At 40.7% G+C, this 13,926-nt stretch overlaps 2 long non-coding RNA genes across 4 annotated transcripts; one reads left to right on the top strand and one right to left on the bottom strand.

Moving 5' to 3' along the window:
- Positions 1 to 2,811: 2,811 nt before the first annotated feature.
- LOC149615914 (uncharacterized) lies at positions 2,812 to 7,262 on the top strand. 3 transcript variants are annotated; one of them, XR_016376071.1, is made up of 4 exons: positions 2,812 to 3,246; positions 3,330 to 3,516; positions 6,221 to 6,956; positions 7,021 to 7,262. It is a non-coding gene; the product is annotated as an uncharacterized LOC149615914 (long non-coding RNA). The 3 variants fall into 3 exon arrangements; XR_016376070.1 differs by having other exon boundaries at positions 3,205 to 3,516; positions 7,025 to 7,262; XR_016376069.1 differs by having other exon boundaries at positions 3,205 to 3,516.
- A 2,339-nt stretch (positions 7,263 to 9,601) lies between these two features.
- On the bottom strand, positions 9,602 to 10,791 carry LOC149615913 (uncharacterized). Its single transcript, XR_016376063.1, has 2 exons — positions 10,571 to 10,791; positions 9,602 to 10,379 (listed from the first exon to the last, which is right to left on the bottom strand). It is a non-coding gene; the product is annotated as an uncharacterized LOC149615913 (long non-coding RNA).
- Between the last annotated feature and the right edge of the window lie 3,135 nt (positions 10,792 to 13,926).

Genomic DNA, 13,926 nt, shown 5'->3' with positions numbered 1-13,926 from the left:
TTACCTTTACGTGTTTGTAAAGGCCCAATTTTCTACTCCTCAACTGTATGCCCTCTATGTTCAAAGCCATATTCACAACAGGGTTGCCATGTAAACACTATCCTCTCGTTTCAACTATTTTCTTAGTTTGTCAACATGACTGTTAACGTTACATAACACCAAAGCTTATTTGTGGCTACACACACTGAAAGTAAATGCGTACCATAAAAAGCATGAAAACACGAAGCTATTTTCCGATTACGATCAGACCTTTCACTGGTCTGGGCTGCGTTCAGCAGAGCTCACCAAAAAAAACAGCGGATTTTGGAAATGTTTACCGGTGAGGTCTGTGGTCATAGCTTTTCTCAGGTCATGGGCGTTTTATAAATGACGCTAGCGCAATAAAGCGTGCAAGGTACCAAGGCTTAACAAAAATTGTATGATAACATATTTATAGAGATAGATAACAACTTTTATAATTAAAATTAGAAACTAGCATATCTCTTAAAATTCTCGCGTGATCAACTGGTTTCACGCCAATTAAATAGCTATAGTCCCATCATAGAGACTATAAACCCCAAGGAGTGGCAGCTCCCCCGCTCTACAAGCGCAAATAATGATGTTGCTCCTAAATTGGTACATGAGAGCTTCCGGCCCGTTTAATTTTGCTTAGCGGAAGTCGCCCTGTACCAGGAAAAAGAGCAACAAGTTTTGGCATTCCTGCCACTCCTTGGGGTTTTAGTCTCTATGGTCCCATAGAGCTATTTGTATTAATTCCTCCATGCTTTTTTCGCCAAGCTGAGAACTACGCCTTTTACGTCACGTTATCCTAAAAGCCGCCTATTTTCTTTGAAGACCGCGCTAGCTCAGCGCTAAGCACCGTGACGTCAAAATTTAAACACAAAATCCCGTTATGTAGGACACTGCTAACAGCGCTGGGCTCTGCTGAACGCGGTCCAGATTTCCACCATGATTATAAAATCTAAGCCTAATTATTTAAAAGTGTATTTAACTTTTGGCTCACTCTGAACCGTTAATGTCTCTGCATTACAGAAACGAAAACCAAACCCAAGCGTTTACTTTTTGGTTCACTAGGCCTATTGACAAATAACAGTTCATTTGACCAACATTGTAGCGTTGCGCTTGTATTCACTTTAGGAAGGATTATGCTATAAACAGATGTAGTATAGCTTAAGTAATATATAAACATCCATTTTAAATAATAATATTAAAACAAATCTTTGGAATATCAAAATGAAATAGAGCTTTAAAGCTACAAAAGTACTAAATGCATCATAATTACGAAAAATATTTCCACATATTCATCTTATATTATGGAAAACGGGAATATTAAGGTTCTGAAGGATTTCTTAACACATCAAAACAAAAACGAACTTCTAACGCAGCGCACTAGTGTAACAACGGACGGACACATATAGACAAACACATAGACTGCTGTTTTACCCTTTCCGTATTAATTTTGAGTTTAGAGACATGATTATCTTAAATATTAAAATAAATATAATTAATATTAAATATTTTCTTCGTTAGTTGTTCGCCTTATTGAGCGTTACATCGTCTTGATAAAGAACAATTAAACATTCTTGAGAGACTTGACTAATATTGGCGTTTAAAATGAAGCATACGCCGGTTGCCTCACCATACTCAAATAGGTAGTATATAATGGTGTCGAACTACAGCTAAAAGCAAGAACAACCGCAATTGCGAAAACCTTCTGTGGACGATCCCACTTTAGGGAGGCTAGACGTTTCTCGTAACCCTAGCTGATCGCCGCGAATGTCTTAAACCCAACGATGACGATGGAGTAGAAGCCAGGTGTGCAGACTGGTGTCCATGTGGGATGGACAAAAACAAAGACCAGAAGATGGTGGTGTAGAAGCCAGGTGTACAGACTGGTGTCCATGTGGGATGGATAAAAACAAAGACCAGAAGATGGTGATGTAGAAGCCAGGTGTACAGACTGGTGTCCATGTGGTATGGACAAAAGCAAAGACCAGAAGATGGTGGTGTAGAAGCCAGGTGTACAGACTGGTGTCCATGTGGGATGGACAAAAACAAAGACCAGAAGATGGTGGTGTTAGAAGCCAGTGTGTACAGAATGGTGTCCATGTGGGATGGACAATGACCAGAAGATGGTGGTGTTAGAAGCCAGTAAGTACACACTGGTGTCCATGTGGGATGGACAAAAACAAAGACCAGAAGATGGTGGTGTTAGAAGCCAGTGTGTACAGACTGGTGTCCATGTGGGATGGACGAAGGCCATAAGATGGTGGTGATTAGAAGCCAGTAAGTACAGACTGGTGTCCGTGTGGGATTGACAAAGACCAGAAGATGGTGGTGTGAGAACTCAAATAGAGTAGCCATTTCCGTGCCTGTGAAAGCAGTTCGGAAATGGCGAACACGTTTGCTCCGATTTGGAAACTGCGAACGCGGTCACGTGGGTGTAACAACAGACACACAGACACACACGATCGTTACAGAACCTCTCCGTGACATACGTCACTCGGAGAGGTAAAAATTAAATTTTCTTATTGGGCCAAAAATACGTAATTCCTGTTTACCTCTGTCGCTATGACTACGACCCCTCTTGCGTTGTACCATAGCCCACTCGATCACGCGCGTCACGACGCAAGCTGAGCAGCGCAGCGTCCGGGAGCGCGGATCGAGTGGGCTATGGTTGTACAGATAAGCGTCTTTACAGAGTACGAGAGCTTCCTTATGATTCAAAATCCTGTAATGTGACTAGTACCATACACCAAGGAGGATTATCTAATTAAGAACAGGAATAATTAGGCCAAACACAAACAAAGATTTTGGAGTATATTACACATTTCATTTCAGAACTTTTGATCAACGTAAAACTGGGTCCCTGTAAAATGAATTAACTTTCATAGGAATTAGTTTAATTATTATGATTTCATATTTCGACTTATTAGACACACATGTTTATAGGGTGGTTTTTCTAGCTATAGGAATCCATAAACTCCAGTACCACTTTTCAAAAGTGGAGAAAAGTGTTTTGGGCAGTTTAGAAGACATTATTAAATTATAATTAACTAAATTATTAATTATATTAGAAAATAGAAACAGTAAAATTGAAACGCACGCTCCCGCCATATTTTGAAGTCTGCCTAACTTCAGCAGCGCCATCTAGCGGTTCGTGTTTGCAGGCAATAAGACTATGGGAGGTAGTGTCATTTGGGACGTTTGCGGTAACGGCAGCGTTTTTCTGCGCGATCTTTGCTGGTAAATATTTTGATTTTATTTATATTTTAAGGGTTACTTTGCATTAAATACCAATGTTTTATCGCAACCGATCGGAAATTAAGCGTCGCAAGTGGAAAATTTATGCTTAACCGTGCCAAATACGTTTGTTAATTACGACCAAGGCTTAGGGGCCCACGTTGCCGTTCGCAGTGCGGGTGTTACTACGACCAAGGCTTAGTATCCTATGTCTTTGGGAAGTTGACTTGAAGCTGTTGCCCATTTCAATGGTGGCTACAGAGATCTTTCCAGGTAAATATTTTATTTATATATTAAGGGTTAATTTAGATTAAATACCAAAGTTTTATCGCAACCGAATGGAAATGAAGCGTTACCCCCATTCCGCTATCGATATTAAGTATCTAGACAATATCCAGGGTTGTCTCTCCCACACCAAATCCCAACTAGACTCCGACACCTACCAAGGGAATTACAACTTTCTATTCTGGGTTGGTCCAATGGTTGGTCTTCCCTAACAACGCGTCGCAAATATTTTGACCTTTTAAGCTTGTTCAAAATCTTAAACTCCCCTAATCAAACTTATTTTTCTGATGCCCCCTCTATCACTCCCACAAGGGGTCATGGTAAAAACTTATTATTCCACCGATATGCCCGTAAAGACTAGCTTAAGCACTCCTTTTTTCGTTGATAGGTCCCCATTTGGAATTCGGTATACGGACTAAATACCCCCAAGACAAAAGACCCCAGGTCATAATCCCCCCATTTTTAAAAACGTACAAAATCCCCCCACTCTCAAGACAAAATCCCCCCACTCTGTAGACAAAATCTCCCCACTCTGTAGACAAAATCCCCCCACTCTGTAGACAAAATCCCCCCACTCTGTAGACAAAATCCCCCCACTCTCTAGTCAAAATCCCCCCACGCTCTAGACAAAATTCCCCGGTCATAATGAGTATTATCAAAATATAATTTGAATTATTTCTAATTATTTCGTTCAGTTTCATTCATTTCTAGGGTAGAAATAAGTTTACGTATTAATAATTAGTTATTAGCTTGAATAATGGAGAAAAATTGGAAATACGAAACAATTTTTGCTTTCCAACTGTTAATTGGTTGTGTCACTGACATTCAATATTGACATTCAATATTAACATTCAATTTGTCAATTTTTTGATTTTATTCGGGTTCTGTTGGGTTTGGTTGGGTTAGAATTGGTTAGGTTCGATTAGGTTAGGTTAGGTTAGGTTTGGTTAGGTTTGGTTAGGTTAGGTTTGGTTAGGTTCGATAAGGTTAGGTTAGGTTAGGTTAGGTTAGGTTAGGTTATGTTAGGTTCGGTTAGGTTGGGTTGGGTTGGGTTCGGTTTGTAATATTTTGGAAATATTGTAACAATGATACGCCTTTTCCAAAATATTTTTTTTACATTTATTTTCTTCTGAAGTAACATTACTTTTTATAATATTGAGATTTCCCTCCCTTTACAGACTGGCCTATAGTTATAGGCTTAATATTTTTTCTATGTTTATATTATTTCTATAAAAGACAATGCATATTTAAGCACTTGCTCATTAAACCATGGAAATTATATCGACCATCAAAGTTACGCCTTTTCCAAAATATTATTTTTTACATTTATTGCAGGGAATTTGTCCTGGGGCAGGGGGGAATTTGTCCTAGGGCTTGGGGGTATTTTGTCTTCGGCATCCATTCGGGGGGAAATTGTCCGGAGGATTTTGTCTCCTACCTGAGGGGATTATGTCCTACATTCTTGGAATTCACTTCCCTCTGAGATAGTATCATTAAAATCTATTGCCCAATTTAAGTCAGCACTGAAACAGTACCTCAAACATACGTATGTGCCTTTATGTTCTTCGGAGCTGTAATGTTTTCTCATAAACCCTAGCTCGACATTCCCCCACAGGACCAAAAAAAAAGTTAACCATACAAAATAGGTTTGTTAATTACGACCTTTGTTTGTAGAAAACATAGCTTTAGTTTATTTTGGGTAGTTGTGGTAAAATGGAATACTGTATTCGTTATTCACATTTGTGTTGGGGGCATATTGAGTTCCCCATCCAACCATACTAAAATGTTGGGGATCTAGTAAATAGGAGCTAAGTAATTGAGGAAAGTATTATAAACATACCCCCTCCATAGGAATATCATTGCACCCAACTTTGGAGGCTCATAACTCTGGTTCTACTAGAGATACGGAAATGTCCTTTGAGTATGTTATAGTCCTATTTAACCTCCCCCCCATCCAACCATACTAAAAACTTGCGGATAGGTTAAACAGGGCCCAAGTAATTGAGGAAAATACTCACAAACATACCCCCCCTCCATAGGAATATCATTGCACCCAACTTTGGAGGCTCATACTCTGGTTCTACTAGAGATACGGAAATGTCCTTTGAGTATGTTATAGTCCTATTTGACCCCCCCATCCAACCATACTTGGGATTAAGACAACCAGGGGCCGAGTAACGATGTGAAACGTTCACAAAAGTACCCGCCTCCATAGGAATAGCATTTCACCCATTTTTGGTGCCTCATAATTCTGGTTCTACTACAGATACGGGGATGTCCTTTGAGTATGTTATAGTCCTATTTGCCCCATCCAACCATACTAAGAACTTGTGGATCGGTTAAACAGGGCCCAAGTAATTGAGGAAAGTATTTATAAACATACCCCCCTCCATAGGAATATCATTGCACCCAACTTTAGAGGTTCATAACTCTGGTTCTACTAGATATGCCCTTTGAGTATGTTTTAGTCAGGGCCGGATTGAAGGGGGGGGGCGAGGGGGTACTGGCCCAGGGGTGCAACGCTTGTTGGGGGCACATTGCGTTAAACTATTCCCCCCTGAGCAACATTTGCTGTTCCTATTTTTTTCGACTTAAGGGGGCGTGCATTATCCCGGCCCTGAAAATACTTGGGCCATTTAAGTTGATAATAATTTTAATCTGTATTTAATTGTTTGAATTTTATTTTTTATAGCTACCATCTGTTTCCAAAGGAGAAATTTATGTTGGATTCTAGAATCAATAACTATTTTTTTGGCAAAAGGCACCCAATATTAATCAGGTCAATGAACCCATTACAATCCCCTTCTTAATTGAGGTCTACACTAAGTGTCACTTTGATTTTATCCGTTGAAAGGGAATCTCATTACCAAAACTATTTAGACAGCCTGTGAGACATTTAGGCAATTATTAGGGTATTTAGTTTATTATTTATTATTCTATTTATTGTTAGAAGGGAAGCGCTTTGTGTCCTTTAATTTTTAGGGATTCTTCTTTTCGCCAGGACATAAATAAAATCTTACTTATGGAATAGGTGAACACTGGTCCTAGCCCTCCCTTTTAAGAATAATGAACGCGTAATCAGGATTTCAAGGGTGAGATTCCCTTTGCGGTATTAAGGTATCTAGTTTATGGTTTTAATTATAAATATTTTTAGGGAAAAAGCGTTTGGCAACTCCTTGAGGGAGTTTTGTAGGATTTAAATAAATTTACGATTTATGTTTAAGGTAGAAGGTTGCTTATACGCTTTGTCCTTTAAAAGTAAACACGATTTTAAGCGGGGTTTAAGGCGAGGCTTAGCTTTTTACGGTATTCTTTCCCTATTACTGTTACGAGTGTGCCTTTTATGCCAAAAAAATAGTCATTTGTCTTATGCCTGAACATTTTGCGTTACGTCTAGCGAAAATACTCGAGTGGATTTTCGTATTAAGGTAATTAATTTCAAGTTATTCGTGTGCCTTTTTCCAAATAATAATTCGAATTTTTCTTGCGCAGGAAGAAGTGGACGACAGCGAGTGGACTCTCATTGGAAATCCCATGCTAAGGACGAAGTTTCCTGGTTTTGGGGGCTCCACAGCGGGCTTTAGTTTAAATTTAATAATTCCCGAGTCAAACAGGGACTTGTTAAATTTAAATTGGGCCCGCAAGCCTGACGTGGGGGGTGGTTGAGTAAGTATAGCTTAAAGTTTCGATACTAGACTCGGTTCAAAAAAATCAATCGATTTACTTATAATCATTTTTTTGACCCTTTTGTGCATATTTTTAAGATTTTTTTATTAATTTTTTATAAAATTTTAATTTTTTTGTATAAAAAATAATTTTTTTGTATAAAAAATAATTTGTTTGTATAAAAAATAATTTTTTTAATGTTTTTATTTTCTTTTTATTAAGTGAAAAAGCTTAAAAAAGGGGTCAAAAATATCAACCTAAGTCCAGAGGTAAAAAAACTGAAACCAAGTCTAGTATATTAAAAATTCAAGAAAAGAAAGAACGAGGTTTAAGGCAAAATTTATTCAATTAAAAACAAAAAAACCAAAGTGTTTACAAAAATTTCGAACAAAAAAATATTAAAGAGGTTGGTGAATTAAAGTTTGAACGCAAAAAAATAATAAGTAGTTACAAATAAAATTCACAAGCAAAAAAATTAAGTTAAGTGGTTACATGAAAAATTTTCAAGTAAAAAAGATATATTTTGTGTCTTCTAGCTTTGATGATTTCCTCCATATCTTTAAGTCACCGCTGAGAGAAAGAGCAAGTCCAGAAGACATCATGTAACGTAAATCCAACGAAGCATGTCATCAGGAATGATAAATAGCAAGTCCAGAACAGCTTCGTGTTGCGTCAATCGGAACAAGGGATGTCATCTGGAAGGATACGTCTCGGAATGACCAGCGACAGAAAAATCCAAGAAAATCTTCTACATCTAGAAATTAAAACATATCAATAACACATTTTAAACTGTTGCCTACTAACAAATTAATCTCATGGATTTAAATTTCAGAAAAGCGTGTCCTTAATGAAAAAACTGGCTACCAAATTTATAAACCGAGACGAACTAATTGCCACCCTAAATTAGAGAAAAATTTGACTACCGTGATTAAATCAATACTCTGGCTAACTAATTATTTCCCAAAATTGCATAGAACAATTTATTTTAAATTAAATTATGTAACTTGATAATGAAAATAATATAAAACATCCCCTAAACTAATTTTAGAAAAAACTGCTAAACTACTAAACTACTGCTAAAAACTAGAACCCATAGATAAAAACTCTAGTTGAAATTGGACAGGGCTTAGGGCAATGATCTCTGCGGGACTTGATTTTCGAAAATCTTGCTTTATCTTTAAATTTATTAATAATAGCCCCTAAACTAAATTTAGCAAAACCCGCTATTTATCTATTTTAAAACTATTCCCACAGATAGGCCCCGTAAATAACTAGAGTTTAAATGTGACAAGGCTTAATTAGGCTTAGGGCAACGGTCCTCGTGTTCGGCGGGACTTTTTTCCGAAAATCTGTCGCGATATCTCTAAATTAATTAATAATAGCCCCTAAATTAATTTTAGTTGAACCCGCTATTTATCTATTTTAAAACTATCCCACAGATAGACCCCGTAATTAACTAGAGTTTAAATGTGATTAGGCTTAGGGCAACGGTCCTCGTGTTCGGCGGGACTTTATTTCCGAAAATCTGTCGCTTTAGCTCTAAATTAATAATAGCCCCTAAACTAATTTTAGTTAAACCCGCTATTTATCTATTTTAAAACTATTCCCACAGATAGACCCCGTAATTAACTAGAGTTTAAATGTGATTAGGCTTAAGGCAACGGTCCTCGTGTTCGGCGGGACTTTATTTCCGAAAATCTGTCGCGATATCTCTAATTTAATTACGTACCCCGTTTAATATCTTTAAATTACAGGCCATAAACTAATTATTAAGGGATTCTCTCTTGTCCAACATCTCGTTGTAAAATTTTATTTATGGTACTTGATTTTTTATAAATAAATAAAATTCACTAACATTTAACACTACCTAATTAATTTAAAAACTTGAAATAAAATAAATAATTTCAAGGGGGGCTAGATGAGTTTGGATTATTGTAAAGTTTAGGCTTACGGACTGTTAAAGCACCACGAGGCGAAGCAATGGCCGCCAATTTAGTTGAAGAGCGTCGAATTCAGCTTGCTTCCTCGGCAAAAACGATCAGGGAAATGGCGGATCTATCAAGCATCGACCTCAAAAGCCGGGATCACGATCATCATCAGCTGAGCGGGAGAGGTTTTCCAAGCGACCTTCTTCGACGGGTTCCAAGAACGAATGAGCCGGCTCACCTTTGCCTGCAACTTACAACGAAGTAAATTTCCTCTGTCTGGGCAATGCCTACGAGATAGATAGAAAGCCTGAGCACGGTCCCCTTTGAGCTGGGGAAAGATAGGGGATCTGGCCTGCTTGTTTTTGCGCGTTTCTGGCCTCAGGTGGCGCTTCTATGTGACACTTTTCTTTTTAAATATTTCGTTTCCCGCCAAAAATGTTAGAACGAAAAAAAAATCTTTCGAAATTATTACACAAAAATGTTTTTCATAACAATTTTTAATTTTTAAATAAATTCTTAAGTTGGATAAAGAAACTTACCGAAACTCGTGACAAATTGTGGTAAATTATTAGAAGTTAGGTAAAAAAAGACATTTTTACCAGTTTACAAATTTTAATTAAAAACATTTTTATTAATTCAAGAAGTTTAATTAAAACATGTTTTAATTTTTTTATTTAATTTTGAGCTTCTCATAATCACAACAATGTTAAAACATTTTTAATCCTTAAGGTGTATGAACTAAATTAACGAAACTTTGGACTATTGCTTTTAATTATTCTTACAAATTAGGTATAAAAAAGCATATTTTTACCAAATTACTAATTTTGAGTGAATTAAAACTAACAAATACTTAATATACTGACCAAAAATATTACTAATTGCTCAAATGTATTGCAAATTGACTTAGAAAGAACGAAAAATTTCACCCAAATTACTCAGTTTGAGGAAACGAATCACATTGTTTGAGTTAAATAAATCACATTGTCTGAGGTAAATAAATCACATAGTTTTAGGTATACAAACCAAATATAATTAAAGTCTTAACATAAAAAATCATGTATGTCTAAAGTTTGAAGACTTTCCCTTATAGCTCGGAAAAGAGTGAAAACTAACATTTTCATTTTCGTGACTTTCGTCTAGTCCTCTCTTTTTCTTCTTTCGATTACATTCATTGCAAGCTGGCACGATGCATTTGACCATTTTTAACTAATATATTTTAATAATATTACAGATCTAAGAAATTTGCAGGGAATTACACTGAAATAAGAAATAAATTAGCATCAGCCTCTGATAATTTAAATTGCTAGGCCTTGGCTATAATAAAGTTGTCAAAGCCAAACAACTACAAAACCACTTAATAACACGTTTAATGAAATCGTGATTAAAATTATAGTTATTTTAAAGATGTTCGATATTATTTATACAATTTGTAATTTTCTTTAGCTTACCTATAATTTCGAGCCAACACAACTCATCTCGTGATTTTCGTCCGTGCCCCGCTGAAGCAGACGATGGAGAGTCCGTTATGCCGCGAAAATATTTCAAATATAAAAAAAGTGACACTTCAGAGCGCCTCTGTTGGCCAAAGCGGGCGAATTAAAATATCAGAAAATATATATTTTATGAGCAGGGTGCTCAGGCTTTCTATCTATCTCGTAGGCATTGGTCTGGGGGTGCTAAAAGCTCCTATGCGCGGACTCGGGTGCGCCATACCCCGGGCACGAAATCCAAATAGCTGAACACTGCTAGGCCTATATGAATGAACGCTAGGCCTAAATGAATGAATGAACGCTAGACCTAACTGAATGGATAATCATTACCTTTTACCATTAACATGTCGTGACGTCACAAGTCAATTACCTCGGTGACGTCGTAGGTGACGTTACCGGATATGACGTCATGTCACGTGACCGGATATGACGTCCTGCCACGTCACCGGATATGACGTCATGCCACGTCACCGGATATGACGTCATGCCACGTCATCGGGCATGATGTCATGCCACGTCACCGGATATGACGTCATGCCACGTCACCGGATATGTTTCCATGCTGTGACCCCCTGCTGGGACCCCCTGCTGTTTCCATACTGTAACCCTCTGCTGGGACCCCCTGCTGTTTCCATACTGTTACCCCCTGCTGCGACCCCCTTCTGTGTCCATACTGTTACCCCCTGCTGGGACCCCCTACTGTTACCCCCTGCTGCGACCCCCTGCTGGGGCCTCCTGCTGTGTCCATATTGTTACCACCTGCTGTGACCCCCTGCTGTTTCCATACTGTTACCCCCTGCTGGGACCCCCTGCTGTTTCCATACTATTACCCCCTGCTGGGACCCCCTGCTGTGTCCATATTGTTACCCCCTGCTGTTACCCCCTGCTGGGACCCCCTGCTGTTACCTCCTGCTGGGACCCCCTGCTGTTTTCATACTGTTACCCCCTGCTGTGACCTCCTGCTGTTTCCATACTGTTACCCCCTGCTGTGTCCATATTGTTACCCCCTGCTGTTTCCATACTGTTACCCCCTGCTGGGACCCCCTACTGTTACCCCCTGATGGGACCCCCTGCTGTTACACCCTGCTGTGTCCATACTGTTACCACCTGCTGGGACCCCTACTGTTACCCCCTGCTGGGACCCCCTGCTGTTACCCCCTGCAGTGTCCATATTGTAACCACCTGCTGTGACCCCCTGCTGAGACCCCTGCTAATACCCCCTGCTGTTTCCATACCGTTACCCCCTGCTGTTACCCCCTGGGGGGTAAAAATATGGACACAGCAGGGGGTCCCAGCAGGGGGTCCCAGCAGGTGGTAACAGTATGGAAACAGCAGGGGGTCCCAGCAGGGGGTAACAGCAGGGGGTCCCGGCAGGGGGTCGCAGCAGGGGGTACCAGCAGGGGGTAACAATATGGAAACAGCAGGGGGTCACAGCTGGGGGTAACAGCAGGGGGTCCCAGCAGGGGGTAACAGTAGGGGGTCACAGCAGGGGGTCCCAGCAGGTGGTAACAGTGTGGAAACAGCAGGGGGTCACAGCAGGGGGTAACAATATGGTAACAGCAGGGGGTCCCAGCAGGGGGTAACAGTAGGGGGTCCCAGCAGGGGGTAACAGTAGGGGGTCACAGCAGGGGGTCCCAGCAGGTGGTAACAGTGTGGAAACAGCAGGGGGTCACAGAAGTGGGTAACAATATGGACACAGCAGGGGGTAACTGTATGGAAACAGCAGGGGGTCCCAGCAGGGGGTAACAGTAGGGGGTCCCGGCAGGGGGTCACAGCAGGGGGTAACAGTATGGAAACAGCAGGGGGTCCCGGCAAGGGGTCGCAGCAGGGGGTACCAGCAGGGGGTAACAGTTTGGAAACAGCAGGGGGTCACAGCGGGGGGTCCCAGCAGGGGGTAACAGCAGGGGGTCCCAGCAGGGGGTAACAGTAGGGGGTCCCAGCAGGTGGTAACAGTGTGGAAACAGCAGGGGGTCACAGCAGGGGGTAACAATATGGACACAGCAGGGGGTAACTGTATGGAAACAGCAGGGGGTCCCAGCAGGGGGTAACAGCAGGGGGTCACAGCGGGGGGTAACAGCAGGGGGTCCCAGCAGGGGGTAACAATATGGACACAGCAGGGGGTAACAGTATGGAAACAGCAGGGGGTCGCAGCAGGGGGTAACAGTAGGGGGTCCCAGCAGGTGGTAACAATATGGACACAGCAGGGGGTAACTGTAGGGGATCCCAGCAGGGGGTCACAGCAGGTGTTAACAATATGGACACAGCAGGAGGTAACAGCAGGGGGTCCCAGCAGGGGGTCACAGCAGGTGGTAACAATATGGACACAGCAGGGGGTAACAGTATGGAAATAGCAGGGGGTCACAGCAGGGGGTAACAGTATGGAAACATATCCGGTGACGTGGCATGACGTCATATCCGGTGACGTGGCATGACATCATGCCCGATGACGTGGCATGACGTCGTATCCGGTGACGTGCAGGACGTCATATCCGGTCACGTGACATGACGTCATATCCGGTAACGTCACCTACGACGTCACCGAGGTAATTGACTTGTGACGTCACGACATGTTAATGGTAAAAGGTAATGATTATCCATTCAGTTAGGTCTAGCGTTCATTCATTCATTTAGGCCTAGCGTTCATTCATATATTCCTAGCAGTGTTCAGCTATTTGGATTTCGTGCCCGGGGTATGGCGCACCCGAGTCCGCGCATAGGAGCTTTTAGCGCCACCAGACGGAGGAAATTTACTTCGTTGTAAGTTGCAGGCAAAGGTGAGCCGGCTCATTCGTTCTTGGAACCCGTCGAAGAAGGTCGCTTGGAAAACCTCTCCCGCTCAGCTGATGATGATCGTGATCCCGGCTTTTGAGGTCGATGCTTGATAGATCCGCCATTTCCCTGATCGTTTTTGCCGAGGAAGCAAGCTGAATTCGACGCTCTTCAACTTAATTGGCGGCCATTGCTTCGCCTCGTGGTGCTTTAACAGTCCGTAAGCCTAAACTTTACAATAATCCAAACTCCTCTAGCCCCCCTTTAAATTATTTATTTTATATCAAGTTTTTAAATTAATTAGGTAGTGTTAAATGTTAGTGAATTTTATTTATTTATAAAGAATCAAGTACCATAAATAAAATTTTACAACGAGATGTTGGACAAGAGAGAATCCCTTAATAATTGGTTTATGGCCTATAATTTAAAGATATTAAACGGGGTACGTAATTAATTTAGAGATATCGCGACAGATTTTCGGAAAAAAAAGTCCCGCCGAACACGAGGACCGTTGCCCTAAGCCTAATTAAGCCTTGTCACATTTA

This window comes from Phalangium opilio, unplaced genomic scaffold (assembly GCF_054372755.1).
Source record: "Phalangium opilio isolate 3A_F unplaced genomic scaffold, DU_Popi_V2 ptg000217l_1, whole genome shotgun sequence".
Classification (NCBI taxonomy): Eukaryota; Metazoa; Arthropoda; class Arachnida; order Opiliones; family Phalangiidae; genus Phalangium; species Phalangium opilio.
This window is presented reverse-complemented; position numbering and strand designations above follow the sequence as displayed.